Genomic DNA, 17,742 nt, shown 5'->3' with positions numbered 1-17,742 from the left:
ATCTATACATGTGTTAAAATTCACAGAATTAAACACCATTTTTATTGTATGATAATTTTTAAGTAAACTTTGAAGAAACAAATTGACTATTTGAAGCATAATATTTTTTGAAATTTACTACATATGTAGGGTAAAATGTATAATGATAACACAAAAGACAAGGCAGAAACTAGAAGTGTACAGTTGTAATGATCTGACATTGTATTTTAAGCAGTACAGTATTGCTTTAAGGTATATTATAATGTTGCAAACTGTGTATTGTAAAAAAAAAAGTATAAAAGCAAAACAAGGGGGGGTATAACTAATAAGTCAATAATAGCGATAAAATGGAAACATAAAAATACTCAAGCCAACAGAAAACAGGAAAAAAGGAAAGAAGAACACATGAAATATAAAGCAGGTAGGAAGATGCTAGATTTAAATCCAAACATGTAAATAGTCATATTAAGTGTAAAAGATCTAAACACCCAATTAAAAGGCAAAGATTCTAATACTGTATTTAAAAACAAAGCAAGCCCCAACTGTATGTTGTATACAAAAACCTATTTTTTAATATAAAGATACAGATAAGAAAAATAAAAGAATAGAAAGAGACATGTCATGCAAATGTTAGTCCAAAAAAGCTAGTGTGTCCATATTATTATCAGAGTAGACTTTAGAGCAAGAAATATTAACAGGTATAAATAAAGGTATTACACAATGATAAAGGGGTAACTTTATCAAGAAGACATGACAATTGCAAATTTGTATACATCTAATAAGAGTGCTTCAAAATACATGCAGCAATAAGGACTTAAACATAAGACATGACACCATAAAATTCCTAGAAGAGAACGTAGGGAAAACTTTCTCTGACATAAATTGTACCAATGTTTTCTTAGGTCAGTCTTCCAAGGCAATAGAAATAAAAACAAAAATAAACAAATGGGACCTAATCAAACTTACAAGCTTTTACATAGCAAAGGAAACCATAAAAAAAAAAGACTACCTATGGAATGGGAGAAAATATTTGCAAATGATGTGACTGACAAGGGCTTACTCTCCAAAATATATAAACAGCTCACACAAGTCAACAACAAAAAAAACAAACAACCCAATTGAAAAATGAGCAGAAGACCTTAATAGACATTTCTCCAAAGAAGACATACAGATGGACAGTAGGCACATGAAAATATGCTCAACATCAGTAATTATTAGAGAAATGCAAATCAAAACTACAATGAGGTACCACCTCACATGGGTCAGAACGGCCATCACTAAAAAGTCTACAGAGGGGACGGAGTCAAGACGGCAGACTAGGAGGACGTGGAGTTTTCATCCCTGCACAACTAGGGCACCTACTTGGCACTGGTGGGGGACCATGTACACCTAAGGGGATGGGAGGAACCCCCGAGGAGCCACGTAGGACATGACAGGGAGGAAGGGAGAGGAGTGGAGGCAGGACAGGAGTGGCGCCCCTGAGGGATGGCTGGGGGAGTGGAGGGGTTCCCACGCCTAGAGGGGTCCACCCATGGTTAGGGGATCAACTGGGACAGGGGAGACCCTCGGGAGAGCAGAGGATGGGAAGGGAACATGGCCAGTGTTTACCCTGCCCACTTGGGCCCCGGGAGCCTGCTGAGGTCCCAGGCAAATCCTCTGCCCTCTGAGGCTCCCACTGGCTGTGATGAACCTAAGCCCTGCCCCCACACCCCACCCAGGGCCTTACCTCTAAACTCCACACTCCTGATGCCCCCCATGGCCGTGCTGCCTTTCCTGGCCACAGAGGTCCTGAGCCTAAGCCCCGCCCCTGCCCTAAGCCACGCCCCCTCCTAAGCCCTGTGTAAACTCCACCCCACCCCACAGCCAAGGCCTTTTCCAGCCATTTTTTCTTTTACGTTGTGGTTGTTTTACCTTGTTGTTGTTTCATTTATTTTTTCTAATAAATTTTTATTTTTCTAATTTTATTTCATTCTTTATACTTTGTTATTTTTCTGCTCCTTTTGGCTCATTCCATCCCCCCGTTTTTTTCTTTCTTTTTTCTGTTATGGCTCTGTTTTACCTTGTTGTAGTTGTTTCACTTGTATTTTTATTTTTCCTAATACATTTTTAATTTTCTAATTTTATTTCTTATTCTTTGTTATTGGACTGCTCCTTTTTCTTTCTTTTCTTTTGCTGTGCCACACGGCTGGCAGGATCTTGGTTCCCAGGCTGGGGGGTCAGGCCTGAGCTCCTGTGGTGGGAGCACCAAGTCCAAGCCGCTGGACCAACAGAGAACCTCAGACCCCAGGGAATGTTAATTGGAGTGAGGTCTCCCTGAGGTCCTCATCTCGGCACCAAGACTTGACTCTACACAACTGCCTGCAAATTCCAGTGCTGGACGCCTCAGGCCATACAACAAGTAAGACAGGAATACAGCCCCACCCATCAAAAAAATGAGACAAAAAAAATATGTTACAGGGCTTCCCTGGTGGTGCAGTGGTTGAGAGTCTGCCTGCCAATGCAGGGGACACGGGTTCGTGCCCTGGTCCGGGAAGATCCCACATGCCGTGGAGTGGCTGGGCCCTTGAGCCATGGCCGCTGAGCCTGCACGTCTGGAACCTGTGCTCCACAATGGGAGAGGCCAAAACAGTGAGAGGCCCACATATCAAAAAATATATATATATGTTACAGATGAAGGAGCAAGGTAAAAACCTACAAGACCAAATAAATGAAGAGGAAATAGGCAACCTACCTGAAAAAGAATTCAGAGTAATGATAGTAAAGATGATCCAAAATCTCGGAAATAGAATGGAGGCACCGATCGAGAAACTCAAGACATGTTTAACAAAGACCTAGAAGAACTAAAGAGCAAAGAAACAGTGATAAACAACACAATAATTGAAATGAAAAATACACTAGAAGGAATCAATAGTAGAATACCTGAGGCAGAAGAACAAATAAATGAGCTGAAAGATAGAATGGTGGAAATTACTGCCAAGGAGTAGAATAAAAAAAAAAGAATGAAAAGAATTGAGGACCATCTCAGAGACATCTGGGACAACAATAAATGCACCAACATTCGAATTATAGGGGTCCCAGAAGAAGAGAAAAAGAAAGGGACTGAGAAAATATTTGAAGAAATTATAGTCAAAAACTTCCCTAACATGGGAAAGGAAATAACCACCCAAGTCCAGGAAGCACAGAGAGTCCCATACAGGATAAACCCTAGGAGAAACACACCAAGACACATATCAATCAAACTAACAAAAATTAAATTCAAAGAAAAAAATATTCAAAGCAGCAAGGGAAAAATCAACAAATAACATACAAGGGAATCCCCACAAGGTTATCAGCTGATTTTTCAGCAGAAACTCTGCAGGCCAGAAGGGAGTGGCAGGATATACTTAAAGTGATGAAAGGGAAAAACCTACAACCAAGATTTCTCTACCCAGCAAGGATCTCATTCAGATTTGACAGAGAAATCAAAAGCTTTACAGACAAGCAAAAGCTAAGAGAATTCAGCACCACCAAACCAGCTATACAACAAACGCTAAAGGAACTTCTCTAGGTGGGAAACACAAGAGAAGAAAAAGACCCACAAAAACAAACCCAAATCAATTAAGAAAATGGTAACAAGAACATACATTATCAATAATCTTCTTGAATGTAAATGGATTAAATGCTTCACCCAAATGACACAGTATGGCTGAATGGATACAAAAACAAGACCTGTATATATGCTGTCTACAAGAGACCCACTTCAGACCTAGGGACACATACAGACTGAAAGTGAGGGGATGGAAAAATATATTCTATGCAAATGAAAGTCACAAGAAAACTGGAGTAGCAATACTTGTATCAGATAAAATGGACTTAAAAATAAAGACTGTTAGGGCTTCCCTGGTGGTGCAGTGTTTGAGAGACCCCCTGTCAATGCAGGGGACACGGGTTCGTGACCTGGTCTGGGAAGATCCCACATGACGTGGAGCAGCTGGGCCAGTGAGCCATGGCCGCTGAGCCTGTGCGTCCGGAGGCTGTGCTCCGCAACGGGAGAGGCTACAACAGTGAGAGGCCCACATACTGCAAAAAATAATAATAAAAATAAAATAAAATAGAGACTGTTACAAGAGATAAGGAAGGAAACTACATAATGATCAAGGGATCAATCCAAGAAGAAAACATAAACATTATAAATATTTATGCACCCAACATAGGAGCACCTCAATACATAAGGCAAATGCTAACAGCCATAAAGGGGAAATCGACAGTATCACAATCATAGTAGGGGACTTTAACACCCCACTTTCACCAATGGACAGATCATCCAAAATGAAAATAAATAAGGAAACACAAGCTTTAAATGACACAATAGACCAGAGAGACTTAATTGATATTTATAGGACATTCCACCTGAAAGTGGAAGAATACATTTTCTTTTCAAGTGCATATGGAACATCCTCCAGGATAGATCGCATCTTGGGTCACAAATCAAGCCTCGGAAAATTTAAGAAAATTGAAATCATATCTAACATCTTTTCCAACCACAACACTATGAGATTAGAAATCAATCACAAGCAAAAAACTGTAAAAAGCGCAAACACATGGAGGCTAAACAGTGCTCTGCTAAATAACCAAGAGATCAGTGAGGAAATCAAAGAAGAAAATTAAAAGAAAATACCTAGAAACAAATGACAATGAAAACATGATGATCCAAAACCTATGGGACACAGCAAAAGCAGTTCTAAGAGGGAAGTTTACAGCAATTCAATCTCACCCTAAGAAACAAGAAAAATCTCAATCTAACCTTACACTAAAACAACTAGAAAAAGAACAAAGAAAACCCAAAATTAGTAGAAGGAAAGAAATCATGAAGATCAGAGCAGAAATAATGAAATAGAAAAGAAGAAAACAATAACAAAGATCAATAAAACTAAAAGTTGGTTCTTTGAGGGGATAAACAAAATTGATAAACCTTTAGCCAGACTCTTAAGAAAAAAAAAAGAAGACTCAAATCAATAAAATTAGAAATGACAAAGGAGAAATTACAACTGACACCGCAGAAATACAAAGGATCATAAGAGAATACTAGAAGCAACTATATGCCAATACAATGGACAACCTGGAAGAAATGGACAAATTCTTGGAAAGGTACAATTTTCCAAGACTGAACCAGGAAGAATTAGAAAATATAAACAGACCAATGAAATTGAAACTGTAATTAAAAATCTTCCAACAAACAAAAGTCCAGGACCAGATGGCTTCACAGGTGAATTCTATCAAACATTTAGAGAAGAGTTAACACCTATCTTTCTCAAACTCTTGCAAAAAAGTGTAGAGGGTTGAACACTCCCAAACTCATTCTACGAGGCCACCATCACCCTGATACAAAAACCAGACAAAAATATCACAAAGAAAGAAAATTACAGACCAATATCACTGATGAACATAGACACAAAAAATCCTCAACAAAATACTAGCAAACTGAACCCAACAACACATTAAAAAGATCATACAGGGACTTCCCTGGTGGCACCGTGGTTAAGAATCTGTCTACCAATGCAGGGGACACGGGTTCAATCCCTGGTCCAGGAAGATCCCACATGCTGTGGAGCAACTAAGCCCGTGCACCACAACTACTGAGCCTGTGCTCTAGAGCTCACGAGCCACAACTACTGAGGCCACACGCTCCAACTACTGAAGCCTGCACACCTAGAGCCTGTGCTCTGCAACAAGAGAAGCCACCGCAATGAGAAGCCCATGCACCACAAGGAAGAATAGTCTCGGCTCGCTGCATCTAGAGAAGCCTGTGTGCAGCAACAAAGACCAACACAGCCAGAAATAAAATTAATTAATTAAAAAGAAATTTAGTAACCATTTCTCTGTTTAAAGTAATTCACCATGTTAATAAGAGACTTAAAAAAATGACCACATGGCCATTTCAATAGCTATACGAAAAGTATTTGACAAAACTGAACAACCATTCATGATTAACACTCTCAATAAACTACAAATAGAAAGGCAACGTCCTCAAACTGATAAATGGACTTGGGGATATGGGGAGGGGGAGGGGTGGGCTGTGACGGGGCGGGGGAGGGGCGTGGACGTGTATGCACTACCGGACGTGGGGTAGATGGATAGTGGGGGGCGGCCGCGGGGCACGGGGAGATCAGCTCGGTGCTTTGTGACCGCCTGGAGGGGTGGGATGGGGAGGGTGGGAGGGAGGGAGATGCATGAGAGAGGGGATGTGGGAACGGATGTGTATGTATGACTGATTCACTTTGTTATAAAGCAGAAACTAATAAAAAAAAAACTGAAAAAAAACATCATGCAGTAGACCTTAAATATATAGCATTATATATTTTTTATTAAAAAAATAAAAACATTCTTTTAATGAAATAAAATAAACACATAAAAAAATAAATGATATCTATAAGAACGCTACAGCTAGCATCTTATTTAATACTGAAAGAATGAAGGCTTTTACGATGTCCAATCTCACTACTTGTATTCAATATTGGACTGAAGGTCCAAGTTAGTGCAAAAACTAATAGGTGTACAAATTGGAAAGAAAGAAAACTACTTACAGATGACATGATCATGTTTTAAAATACAGCATGTTAATAGAAAAGTTGAAGTACAGTAAGGCCAACAGATCAGGAAAAAATTGCCATTGAAAAACTATAGACAATTAACATCTTGGTGTGTTTCTTGGGTCAAGGTGGTAGGTATGACAGTTGTGCTCTTGGAGGAGATGAACTGATAGTTTGGTAAAGTATATGTAAAGATTCGTGATGTTTGTGTGTAACTGAGGAGGAGGTTTGTGTGCAAACTATTTCTGTTGCAAATAGGTTTTAAACCATATGGCCTGATTTGAGTGTATGTCATTAACACATCATTGACAGGGGGATTTTTGCAGAAACTAACGCCTGTGGCCATAATACATCTCTGGTCAAAGATATGTGAATAGGGTGTCAGGTCATTTGCCAATTGAAGTATCCAGCATTAGCCTGTAGGCAGGTCCTCTAATTTGACGAGTTACTGTGGTCCCTTGGCCTCAAAGGCTAAGGGTTTGTTGGTGGTAGGCAAGCTGGCAAGGTCTTTGGATCATAGGGCCTGTATCACCAAAACGTGATGGCATGCAGGCCTCAGCATTTGTCATGTGTGGTTGAAACAATGGCTTCCTTGGAAGGTTTGAGTCTCTTGACTGCATACCAATGAAAGCCCCGAAACCCACAGTAACCAGACCAACAGTCAACAGTAGGGTGTGCAGCTGCACTTGAGAGGCTTTGTCGTATGATGTTGAGTTTCCTTGGCACATATAACGATCAAGGAATGTTTGTCTGGCTTCATCATTATCTGATATGGTGTTGTTATGGGTGTAATTGTGTTCACCCTCTTCCCAACAAATTCGTATGTTGAAGTCCTAACATCCAGTACCTCAGAATGTAACCCTCTTTGGAGAGAAGGTCCTTAAAGAGGTGACTATGTTAAATGAGGTCTTTGGTGGGGGGTGGGGTCTGAATACAATATGACTGGTATCCTTATAAGGGGAGGAAATTTAGACACACAGAGACACCAGGTATGCATCACACAAGGAAAAGGTCATGTGAGGACAGAGCAAGAAGGGGCCATCTGCAAGGCAGAGGGAGACATCCCAGAAGAAGACAGGCCTGCCGATACCTTGACCTTGGACTTCCAGCACCCAGAACTGGGGTAAGATAAATCTGTTGTTTAAGCCACCCGGTTTATGGTATTTTGTTAATGACAGCCACAGTAAATTAATACAGTGTTGAGTAAATGATGTCCAAACATGATTTTTTTTAAAATATACTAAGTGGAGTTTCTATCTCCCTTTTTTGGTAGTCCACTCTGTCTGTGGGGATGGCCCTGGATACTAATTTAACTTCCTGAAGAGGATCAAAGGGAGAACACAAATTATCAACCCCTTATAACCGGAACATTTAGCAAAGTTTTGGGGTGGTGGAATTTTAGGCTCAAATGGGTCCCAGGAGAGTATGCACCCTCAAGCTGGTTTCCAGCCCTTATTGGGTGGGGGGACAAGATAAAACATTTATAAAGACAGGGGTGATATTATTAAAGGGCCTCATATATAATGAGTCTTTATATACATGGAGGTCAGACATAACCCCCCCTTTTTTTTTTTTTTGCCACACCACACGGCATGTAGGATCTTAGTTCCCAGACCACAGATTGAACCCATGCCCCCTGCAGTGGGAGCGTAGAGTCTTAACTACTGGACTGCCAGGGAAGTCCCCATAACCCACTTTAAATATGGAAAAGGGCGCTGAGAAAGGTTTTTAATGTTGCTGTGAATCAGCCAAGGAGCTCTGAATTAAGATAAAGTAAGGTCTGGGACAAGTCAGAGACCCATTTATGAATCCATTTGCTGAACTGGAATTTGAAAAGGAGTTGTCTGAGATGACCTTTCTGTCTTTTAATTAAATGGGCTATCTGGGACCCATCAGGAACATGAGTTCCATTGAATGCCTTTTCCAAGAGCTAGCAATGTGTATTTTGGAAAGTGAAATATGTGTCTTCATTACTATCAGCAAGTTTTATAATTCTGAAGGAGTACCCTGGCAAGGCCTTGTATCATGGCTTTATTGTATGTAGAGACACGTGTGATTCTAGTTATGTCCTGGGCATCTGTAAGGCAAGAGATTCACAGAGTCCTTTACCCTAGTGCAAACAATTTTTAGGCAGTGGTCCAACAGTTTGATAAATGTGAAGATGGTTCCATTTGTTGGCCAGGGCATCCAGCACTGAGAAGACTGCCTGAAGTTTGACCAAGGGAGTTGATGCTTGGGTCCCATCCTTCATCAGGGACTTCCTGGTTAAGGGATGGAAAGCAGCAGCATTCCCCTGAGCTCCATCACATGGGTGGTGGCAGCACCCTCACGTAGTCCGCCATCTCCCACTGCTGTTCACTCAGTTTATCCCAAGGCAGCCAAGGGATCTGGCAGGTGATGGAGGATAGGGGAGGTCACCCCCTCCTATAGGTGGAATATGACAGAAGACTATGCTTTGTATCCTATGTAATACACTAACAGAACTTAAAGAAGACTAGACCTACGTAAATGGAGAGATGTCATTTTTCTTGGATAAGACAGATTGTTAGAATGTCAATTCTCCCTAGATTGATCTATAGCTGGGACACAGTCACCTTCAAAATCTCCTCAGGCTTTCCTGTAGATATTGACAAGTGGATTCTAGAATTTACATGGAAAAATTGGGACCTCCCTGGTGGTCCAGTGGTTAAGACCCTGCCCTTCTACTGCAGGGGGCACCAGTTCCATCCCTGTTCAGGGAACTAAGATCTCACATGCCGTGAGGTGTGGCCCTGCAAAAAAGGGCCGTTGATTGTTGATTCATAAACACACAAGCCCAAGCTATGTAGGGGGCAATGTTGGGTGGCCCATTTATAGAAAAGACCACATCATTTACTAAATAAATAGGGCTTCCATGGTGGCACAGTGGATAAGAATCCACCTGCCAATGCAGGGGACACGGGTTCAAGCCCTGGTCCAAGAAAATCCCACATGCCACACAGCAACTGAGCCCATGTGCCACAACTATTGAGCCTGTGCTCTAGAGCCTGTGAGCCACAACTACCGAGCCCGTGTGCCACAACTACTGAAGCCCGCGCGCCTAGAGCCCGTGCGCCGCAACAAGAGAAGCCACCGCAATCAGAAGTCTGCGCACCACAACAAAGAGTAGCCCCCGCTTGCCGCAACTAGAGAAAAGCCCCCATGCAGCCACGAATACCCAACGCAGCCAAAAATAAATAAAAATAAAATATTTTTAAAATAAATGAAAATTTATATGGAAAAATCATAGGATTTAGAACATCTAACAATTTTTTAATAGAAAATTAGAAGACACACTGCTTAATTTCAGGACTTACTCTAAAGCTATGGCAATCAAGATAGGTTGATATTAGGATGGAAATAGACATATAGCTCAATGAAACAGAGTAGAAAATCCATAACTAGTATCACATATACTCTCAGTTAATTTTTGACAAAAGTACCAAGATAATTCAATGGAGAAAGTTGTTTTTCAACAAATGGCACTGGAATAATTGAACAACCTTATGTCAAAATATATGAGCCTTGATCCTTTGTACCATATTCACAAATTTACTCAGAATGTATCACAGACCTACATGTAAAATGGGAGCTATAAAGCTTATAACATAGAAGAAAACCTTTATGAACACGGGTTAGTCAGATTTCTTATATTGGACACAGAAAGGATGAAATCAAAAGACACTCAATAAGCTTGATAAATTCTATTTCATGAAAGATACTGTTTCAAAGTTTAACAGTTAAGATGCATAATGAGAGAAAATATTTATAAGACATAAATCTGATGAAGGACTTGTGCCCAGAATATACAGGGAACTCTTGCAATTCAAGGAAGACAAATAATCCATTTTTTTTAATGGAAAAAATATTTGAACATTTTCAAAAGACACAGGAATGGCCAATAAGCACATGAATGGGCTCAACATCATTTGTCAATAAGGAAATGCAAATTAAAACCACAGGAGTACACTACTACACACCTGTTAGAATGGATCAAATTGGAAGGGAGGGAGGGAGGGAGGGAGGGAGGACAGTTTATTATCAAGTTGACTAAAAAGTACCCTAAACCCCAGCAATCTCACTCCTAGGTAGTTACCCAAAAGAAATAAAAACACACATCCAAAAATCTGTATGCAATGTTTATAGCAGCTTTATTCATAAGTGCCAACTGAAAGCTCCATCAGCTGGTTAATAAACAAATTGAGATAAATCCATACCATACTATGGAATAGAATTTTAAGAGGAATGAATATTAATAAAACATTGATGAATATCATTTATGTTAAATGTAGTAAATCATACTTGAAAGTATAATTCAATTATGACATTTCAATTGTATGATTCAGTTCATGTGACATTATAAAGATATGAATCATCTGGAAATCTCAAATGTTTGTATTGTAAGTGGTACAACTTCGGGGGGGAAAAGGTATGGCCGTTTTTGTTTTTTTTTTTTTTTCCGGTACTCGGGCCTCTCACTCTTGTGGCCTCTCCCGCTGCAGAGCACAGGCTCAGGATGCACAGGCTCAGCGGCCATGGCTCACGGGCCCAGCCGCTTCTTCCCAGACCGGGGCTCGAACCCATGTCCCCTGCATCGGCAGGTGGACTCTCCACCACTGTGCCACCAGGGAAGCCCTGGCCGTTTTTAAAAAACCTTAATATACTATCTCTCCCGTGGCCCAGTGATTACCCTCCTGGGTGTTGACCTAGGACAAATGAAAAGATAAATCCACGAAAATACTTATTCAGAAACATTCGGCAATCATGTTAGAGTTAAGGACCTCTGAAAGTTCACTCTACGTAAAAGTAATGAAAAAATTGGCAGATACAGAATTGACTTTTTCCCCAGAACTCTGGAAATTAACCAAAGGCTTGCAGCAGCGCAGGTGTCTTTAGTCAAGAAAAAAACAGCCGAATCTCGGTAAGAAGAGCAAGGTCTGCGGTTTTAACTTAGCTTAGGTCCATCTCCCACTTCCCAGCTCAGCAGTAGCCTTGGAAGCTGAGAGGCTGCATTGCCATTACTGGAGGAAGCAGAGTAGACCTAGGGCTCTTTCAAAGCCTCCTTCCCAAAGAATTATTATTGGGTCAATTGATTGATTCCCTGGAAGGCCCACCCCGTGCAATGTTTTCACATCATGCTGGTCTGAGGCAGTTCAGCTGGGGCAGATAATGAACCAATCACAAAGCTTAAAAGGAAAAGCTGAGGAGTGAGATGTCCCTTAGGTGCTCCTGTCAACCAAAAAATAATGCAGGGGGCTTCCCTGGTGGCGCAGTGGTTGAGAGTCTGCCTGCTGATGCGGGGGACGTGGGTTCGTGCCCCAGGAAGATCCCACATGCCGCGGAGCGACTGAGCCCGTGAGCCATGGCCGCTGAGCCTGCACGTCCGGAGCCTGTGCTCCACAGCGGGAGAGGCCACAACAGTGAGAGGCCCGCATTTCGCAAAAATAATAATAATAATAATAATGCAGGAATCTGCAAATAAGTAAAGAGTTTATTTGGGGTCTTTAAGAACTGCAATGAGGGAGACGTAGATTCAGGCAACCATAAAAGAGTGTTCCAAGGAAGAGAAAGAGTCATGGGCTTATAAAGACAAAAAGCTACGAAGGTTGTTAAAAGTTGCTGGGAGACTTGCAGCAATATGGATGCAAGTAGAGATGATCATACTAAGTGAAGTAAGTCAGAAAGAGAAAGACAAATACCATATGATATCACTTCTATGTGGAATCTAAAATATGACACAAATGAACTAATCTACAAAACAGAAACAGACTCAAAGACATAGAGAACAGACTTGTGGTTGCCAAGGGGGACGTGGTTGAGGGAAGGAAAGACTGGGAGTTTGGGATTAGCAAATGCAAACGATTATATACAGAATGTATAAGCAACAAGGTCCTACTGGATAGCACAGAGAACTATTTTCAATATCCTATGATAAACCATAATGGAAAAGAATATGAAAAAGAATGTATATATATATATGCATAGCTGATTCACTTTGCTGTACAGCAGAAACTAACACAACTTTGTAAATCAACTATACTTCAGTTTTAAAAAAAAATGGAGAAAAAAAGTTGCTGGGTGAGAACTGCAGTGGATTCTGACGTGAGCCGGAAAATATTTGTTCCTAGCAATCATGAGGGTTTTTTTTTAGTGTAAGCATTGGTAAGTCGACAGGCATGAATTTCTGGCAGAGGTTCTAGATAGCTGCATCAGATCAAAAGGTCAGATTCCAACCAGGCTGAGATGTGCTTATGACTTATGTCACTTCCTCAATGGCCTCCTGGCTCTATTTTAGCGAGTGCTCTTAGCAATACCAACTTCATTTTTTTTTTTTTTCCTGGCTGCATTGGGTCTTCGTTGCTGTACGCAGGCTTTCTCTAGTTGAGGTGAGTGGGGGCTACTCCTTGTTGCGGTTCATGGGCTTCTCATTGCAGTGGCTTCTCTTGTTGTGGAGCATGAGCTCTAGGCTCACAGGCTTCAGTAGTTGTGGCTCACGGGCTCTAGAGCGCAGGCTCAGTAGTTGTGGTGCACGGGCTTAGTTGCTCTGTGGCATGTGGGGTCTTCCCGGACCAGGGCTCAAACCCGTGTACCCTGCATTGGCAGGTGGATTCTTAACCACTACACCACCAGGGAAGTCCCAAAGTCACTGTTTTCTGATATTAGTAATGAACACTCCAGCTCTCAGTTACTGTTTGCATAATGTCTTTTCCCATCCTTTCACCTTCAGCCTACTTGTGTCTTTTGAAGTGTGAAAGGAAAATTAAAATTGAGTTGGGGGACTTCCCTCGTGGTGCAGTGGTTAAGAATCCGCCTGTCAATGCAGTGGACTCGGGTTCGAGCCCTGGTCCGGGAAGATCCCACATGCCACTGAGCAACTAAGCCCGTGCACCACAACTACTGGGCCTGTGCTCTAGAGCCCGTGAGCCACAACTATTGAGCCCGTGTGCCACAACTACTGAAGCCCATGTGCCTAGAGCCTGTGCTCTTCAATAAGAGAAGCCACCACAATGACAAGCCCGCACACCTCAACGAAGGGTAGCCCCCGCTTGCCGCAACTAGAGAAAGCCCGTGCACAGCAAGGACCCAATGCAGCCAAATTAATTAATTAAAAAAAAAAAGAAAACACTGGCTTTGACAAAAATTGTTACAAGACACAGAGAAGGACATTTTATAGTGACAAAAGGGTCAATCCAACAGATTTTTCAACTTTACTGTTCGCAAACTGTAGTAAAATGAAAAAGGGAGACCTAAGAGACAGAAAATAACAACGAAATCAAAGAGATATCACATCTAACTACAACAGCAAAAAACCAGAATAGGCAAATCTACTGTATGATGAATAATACATCAGAACAGTGTTTAGTCCGGTTATGCAGGAGAGGAGAATGAGGGAAGAGCCTGGAAAGGGGCATTACAAACTCCCTGGGATAATTCTTTATCCTGCTAGGGGCTCAATTAATTGCACACATATTCAGATTTTGGAACTCACTGAATAGTTCACTTAAGATATGTGCATTTTGATGTAAGTTTTACCTCAAAAGAAAAAATATTCATCCACAAATATTGAACTCTTGTTAATGATATGGATACTGAAATACCTGGGAGGAAATATCTTCAACTCACTTTGAAATGCATCAACATAAGATGTTTGAAGGTTAGAAGACTCACACTTTCTGATCAAAACTTCAAAGCAACAGCAGTCAGGATAACGTGGTACTGGCATAAGGATGGATATATAGATCAATGGGATGGAATTCAGAGTCCAGAGAGAAAGCCTTGTGTCTGTAGTCAACTGGTTTTCAAACAAGGGCGCCACAATCATTCAATGGGGAAAGAAAAATCTTTTCAACAAAGAGTGCTGCCCAACTAGATAGCCATGTGTAAAAGAATGAAACTAGATACTTATTTCCGATTTTATACAAAATTAGCTCAAAACTGACCTAAGACCTACATGTGAGAGTTAAAGCTAGAAATATTTCCAAAGAAAACAGGTGAATATGCATGACCTCGGATTTGGGAATGGATTCTTAGAACATGAGCAACAACGAAAAAGGGTACCTTGGATTTCATCAAAATTAAACATTTTTGTGCAAAAGACATTATGAAGAAAATGGAAAGACAACATACAGAATGGGAGAAAATATTTGCAAATCATGTATCTGATAAGGGACTAGTATCTAGAACATATGAGGTACTCTTACAACTCAATAATACAAAGTCAAATAACTCAATTTTAAAATGAGCAGATTAGTTGTTAGTAAAAGGCAGATCAAAACCACAAATACCACTTCACACCCACTAGGATAGCTAGTATGAAAAAAAAATCAAGTAATAACCAGTGTTGGCAAAGATGTGGAGAAATTGGAAACATGGCTGGCAGGATTGTAAAATGGTGCAGCCACTTTGGAAAAGAGTCTGGCAGCTTCTCAAACATTTATAGTTACTACAATGTCAGGGACTATTTATGTCTATTCGCTGTTCTATTCTCAGCCCCTAGCAGCATTCTGGACAATAAAGTAGGCAAATAATAAATATCTGTGGATGAAATAGCTAAAGGAATGAATCTCTCCATATTTCCATATTCTTATTTTCTAAAACTTCGGTTATCTTTGATCACCTTTTCATATGACAATGGTTTTATTATATTATTTTCTATATAGAGAATGAAAAAGTACTTTTTCTTTTCTGTAATCTAGTTATTCAATTTTTTTTCCCTATTGCTAGTTTATGAAAAGTTTATTTTGGCTCCACAACTTGTTTTAGTAATGTCAATATAAACTTTTAAGATCGTTGTCAAATTCAGGAAGTCCCCTACCAAGTTTCTTTCATGTATGAGGTGCAAGATTACAAGGCATCTGAAGATCTCTCGTTCAGTGACAAACCTTAAAAACTCTGCATTGTCAACATTCATTAACAGTTTGCAGAGGGAGAGTTCCTGCAAACCATTCCTACACTGAGACAACGGCAATAACTTAACTATATATAAAAGTCATTGCAAACCACATAAATACATTTCACTAAATCCAAAAACAAATAAATAAGCATAGTTACTAGATGACACAGCAACTCTACTTCTACCCAGCAGACATGTCCAAGACAAACGAAAACACATGCATGCAAAAACTTGTATACAGAGGTTTACAGTAGCATTATACATAGCAGCCAGAAGGTGTAAACAATCCAAACCAATGAATTAAGCAAAATGTGCTACATCCATAAATGGAATATTATTCAGTCATAAAAAGGGATGGAGTAGTGATACACGCCACACATGGATAAACCTTGAAAGCATTACACCAAATCATAGTCATAAAAAATCATAGCCAGTCATAAAAAGACAACATATTATATGATTCCATTTTTACGAGTGGTGGAGGGGGTGTAGTAGCTAAAAGGTACAGTGTTAATTTGAGGTGATGAAAATGTTCTAAGATTAACTGTGGTGATAGTTGCACATATCTGTGCTTATATTAAAAACTTTTGAATTTTACACTTTAAGTGGGTATATTATACAGTAGGTGAATTGTAACTCAATCAAGCAGTTATAAAAAGTAAGTAAAGAAAGCACTATTCAAAATCATTTTCTATTATTGCAAATATAGTTATGAATGCCTATTTTAAGAAGAGCATTGAAAACACCTGGTTTGGGAGAGGGATAAATTGGGAGTATGTGATTAACAGATGCACTCTATCATATATAAAATAGCTAAACAAGGATTTACTGTATAGCACAGGAAACTATATTCAATATCTTGCCATAAACTATAACGAAAAAGAATTGAAAGAATATAGATATATACATATGTATAACTGAGTCATTTTGCTGTACACCTGAAACACAATATTGTATATCAACTATACTTCAATAATAAATAAATAAAAATTCAAGTCAGAAAACTGGTTTGTAAGGCAAGAAGTAAATGTAGAAATTTTTAAATTCACTTCTACACTATTATTTTGGAAACAAAAATGAGAACAAACAACATGAACAAACGAAATTGCATCATAAAAGGCAAATGCCTGGTACATCACAAATACTAAGTATTTGGTATCGTCTTTCACCCTCCAAGAAATCAGAAAAGACGTGGCCACTCACTGCAAAACAAGATACGAAAACGCAACTCACCTGGAACTTGGTTGTTTTCTCCTTTCTCTGGGGAAGAGCAGAGTCACGAGAAGACAGAGCTGGAGAAAGGAAATGAAGTCATAAGAAAAAGGCAGGAATCCCCTAGCCTGCTTGGCATCTTTGTGAAAGTTACAGGAAGGTTCCCCTTCCACTGAGCAGACACAACCCCTGGTGAGCAGAGTGTGGGCTGGGGTCCTGCTGCCTCTAGTTCACCTTGGACAAGCACCATCAGTGCCAACAGCTGGTCCTCAGAGCGCTCAGGCCAGCCGTTCTACCCCAGGAAATGTGGGGCAGGGGAAGCAACAGAATATATTTTGGGGCTGGGGCCAAAATGCCCACGTTCAGGGGACTTCCCTGGCTGTCCCGTGGTTAAAACTTCGCCTTCCAGTGCAGGGGGTGTGGGTTCGATCCCTGGTCAGAGAGCTAATATCCCACATGCCTCATGGCCAAAAAACCAAAACATAAAACAGAAGCAGTATTGTAACAAATTCAATAAGGACTTTAAAAATAGTCCACATCTTCAAAAAAAGCAAATTAAGAAACAAAAACAAAACAAAAAACCAAAAAAACCCCAAAATGCCCGAGTTCAAATCATGGCTGTGCTACTCACTGGTCAGGTAACTGGTTTATGTTAGGCATCTGCGAGTTGAGGATTCCAACAGAGCCTACCTCTCAGGATAGTTGTGAGGATTAAAGTGTGGGCAGGTGCAAAGCTGTTCTAACTCTACTCGGGGGACCCTCTTTCCTGGTAGCTTCATAGAAGCAGATGCTATTCTGCATGGTAAAGCCGTCTTTGCCAATGTGCTTGTCAGACACCCGAACATCAGACTGTAATCTTTGAAAAGTGTGAAATTCTGGCTGGCAGCTTTACTTATTTGTTGCTTAGTAAATGTTTTACGTTCACATTTGTTTTATAAAAAGGGATCATTGTGGGAATTCTCTGGCCGTCCAGTGGTTAGGACTCTGAGCTTTCACTGACGAGGGCCTGGGTTCGACCCCTGCTCGGTGCAAAGAAAAAAAAGAATCATTGCTGGTGAATTTTCTTCCTGA

General features: G+C 40.4%; 1 long non-coding RNA gene across 1 annotated transcript in view; it reads right to left on the bottom strand.

Annotated features, from left to right (window-relative positions):
- Positions 1–16,742, bottom strand: part of LOC307067067 — a 90,714-nt gene extending 73,972 nt beyond the window's left edge. Inside the window, exon 1 of the long non-coding RNA XR_013811406.1 lies at positions 16,693–16,742. This is a non-coding gene — a long non-coding RNA (uncharacterized lncRNA). The remainder of the gene's footprint in view (positions 1–16,692) is intronic.
- Positions 16,743–17,742: the final 1,000 nt, after the last annotated feature.

Source organism: Hyperoodon ampullatus, assembly GCF_949752795.1.
Source record: "Hyperoodon ampullatus genome assembly, chromosome: 18".
In the NCBI taxonomy this organism is placed as follows: Eukaryota; Metazoa; Chordata; class Mammalia; order Artiodactyla; family Ziphiidae; genus Hyperoodon; species Hyperoodon ampullatus.
The sequence above is the reverse complement of the archived record's forward strand: the minus strand, read 5'-3'. Positions and strand labels throughout refer to the sequence as shown.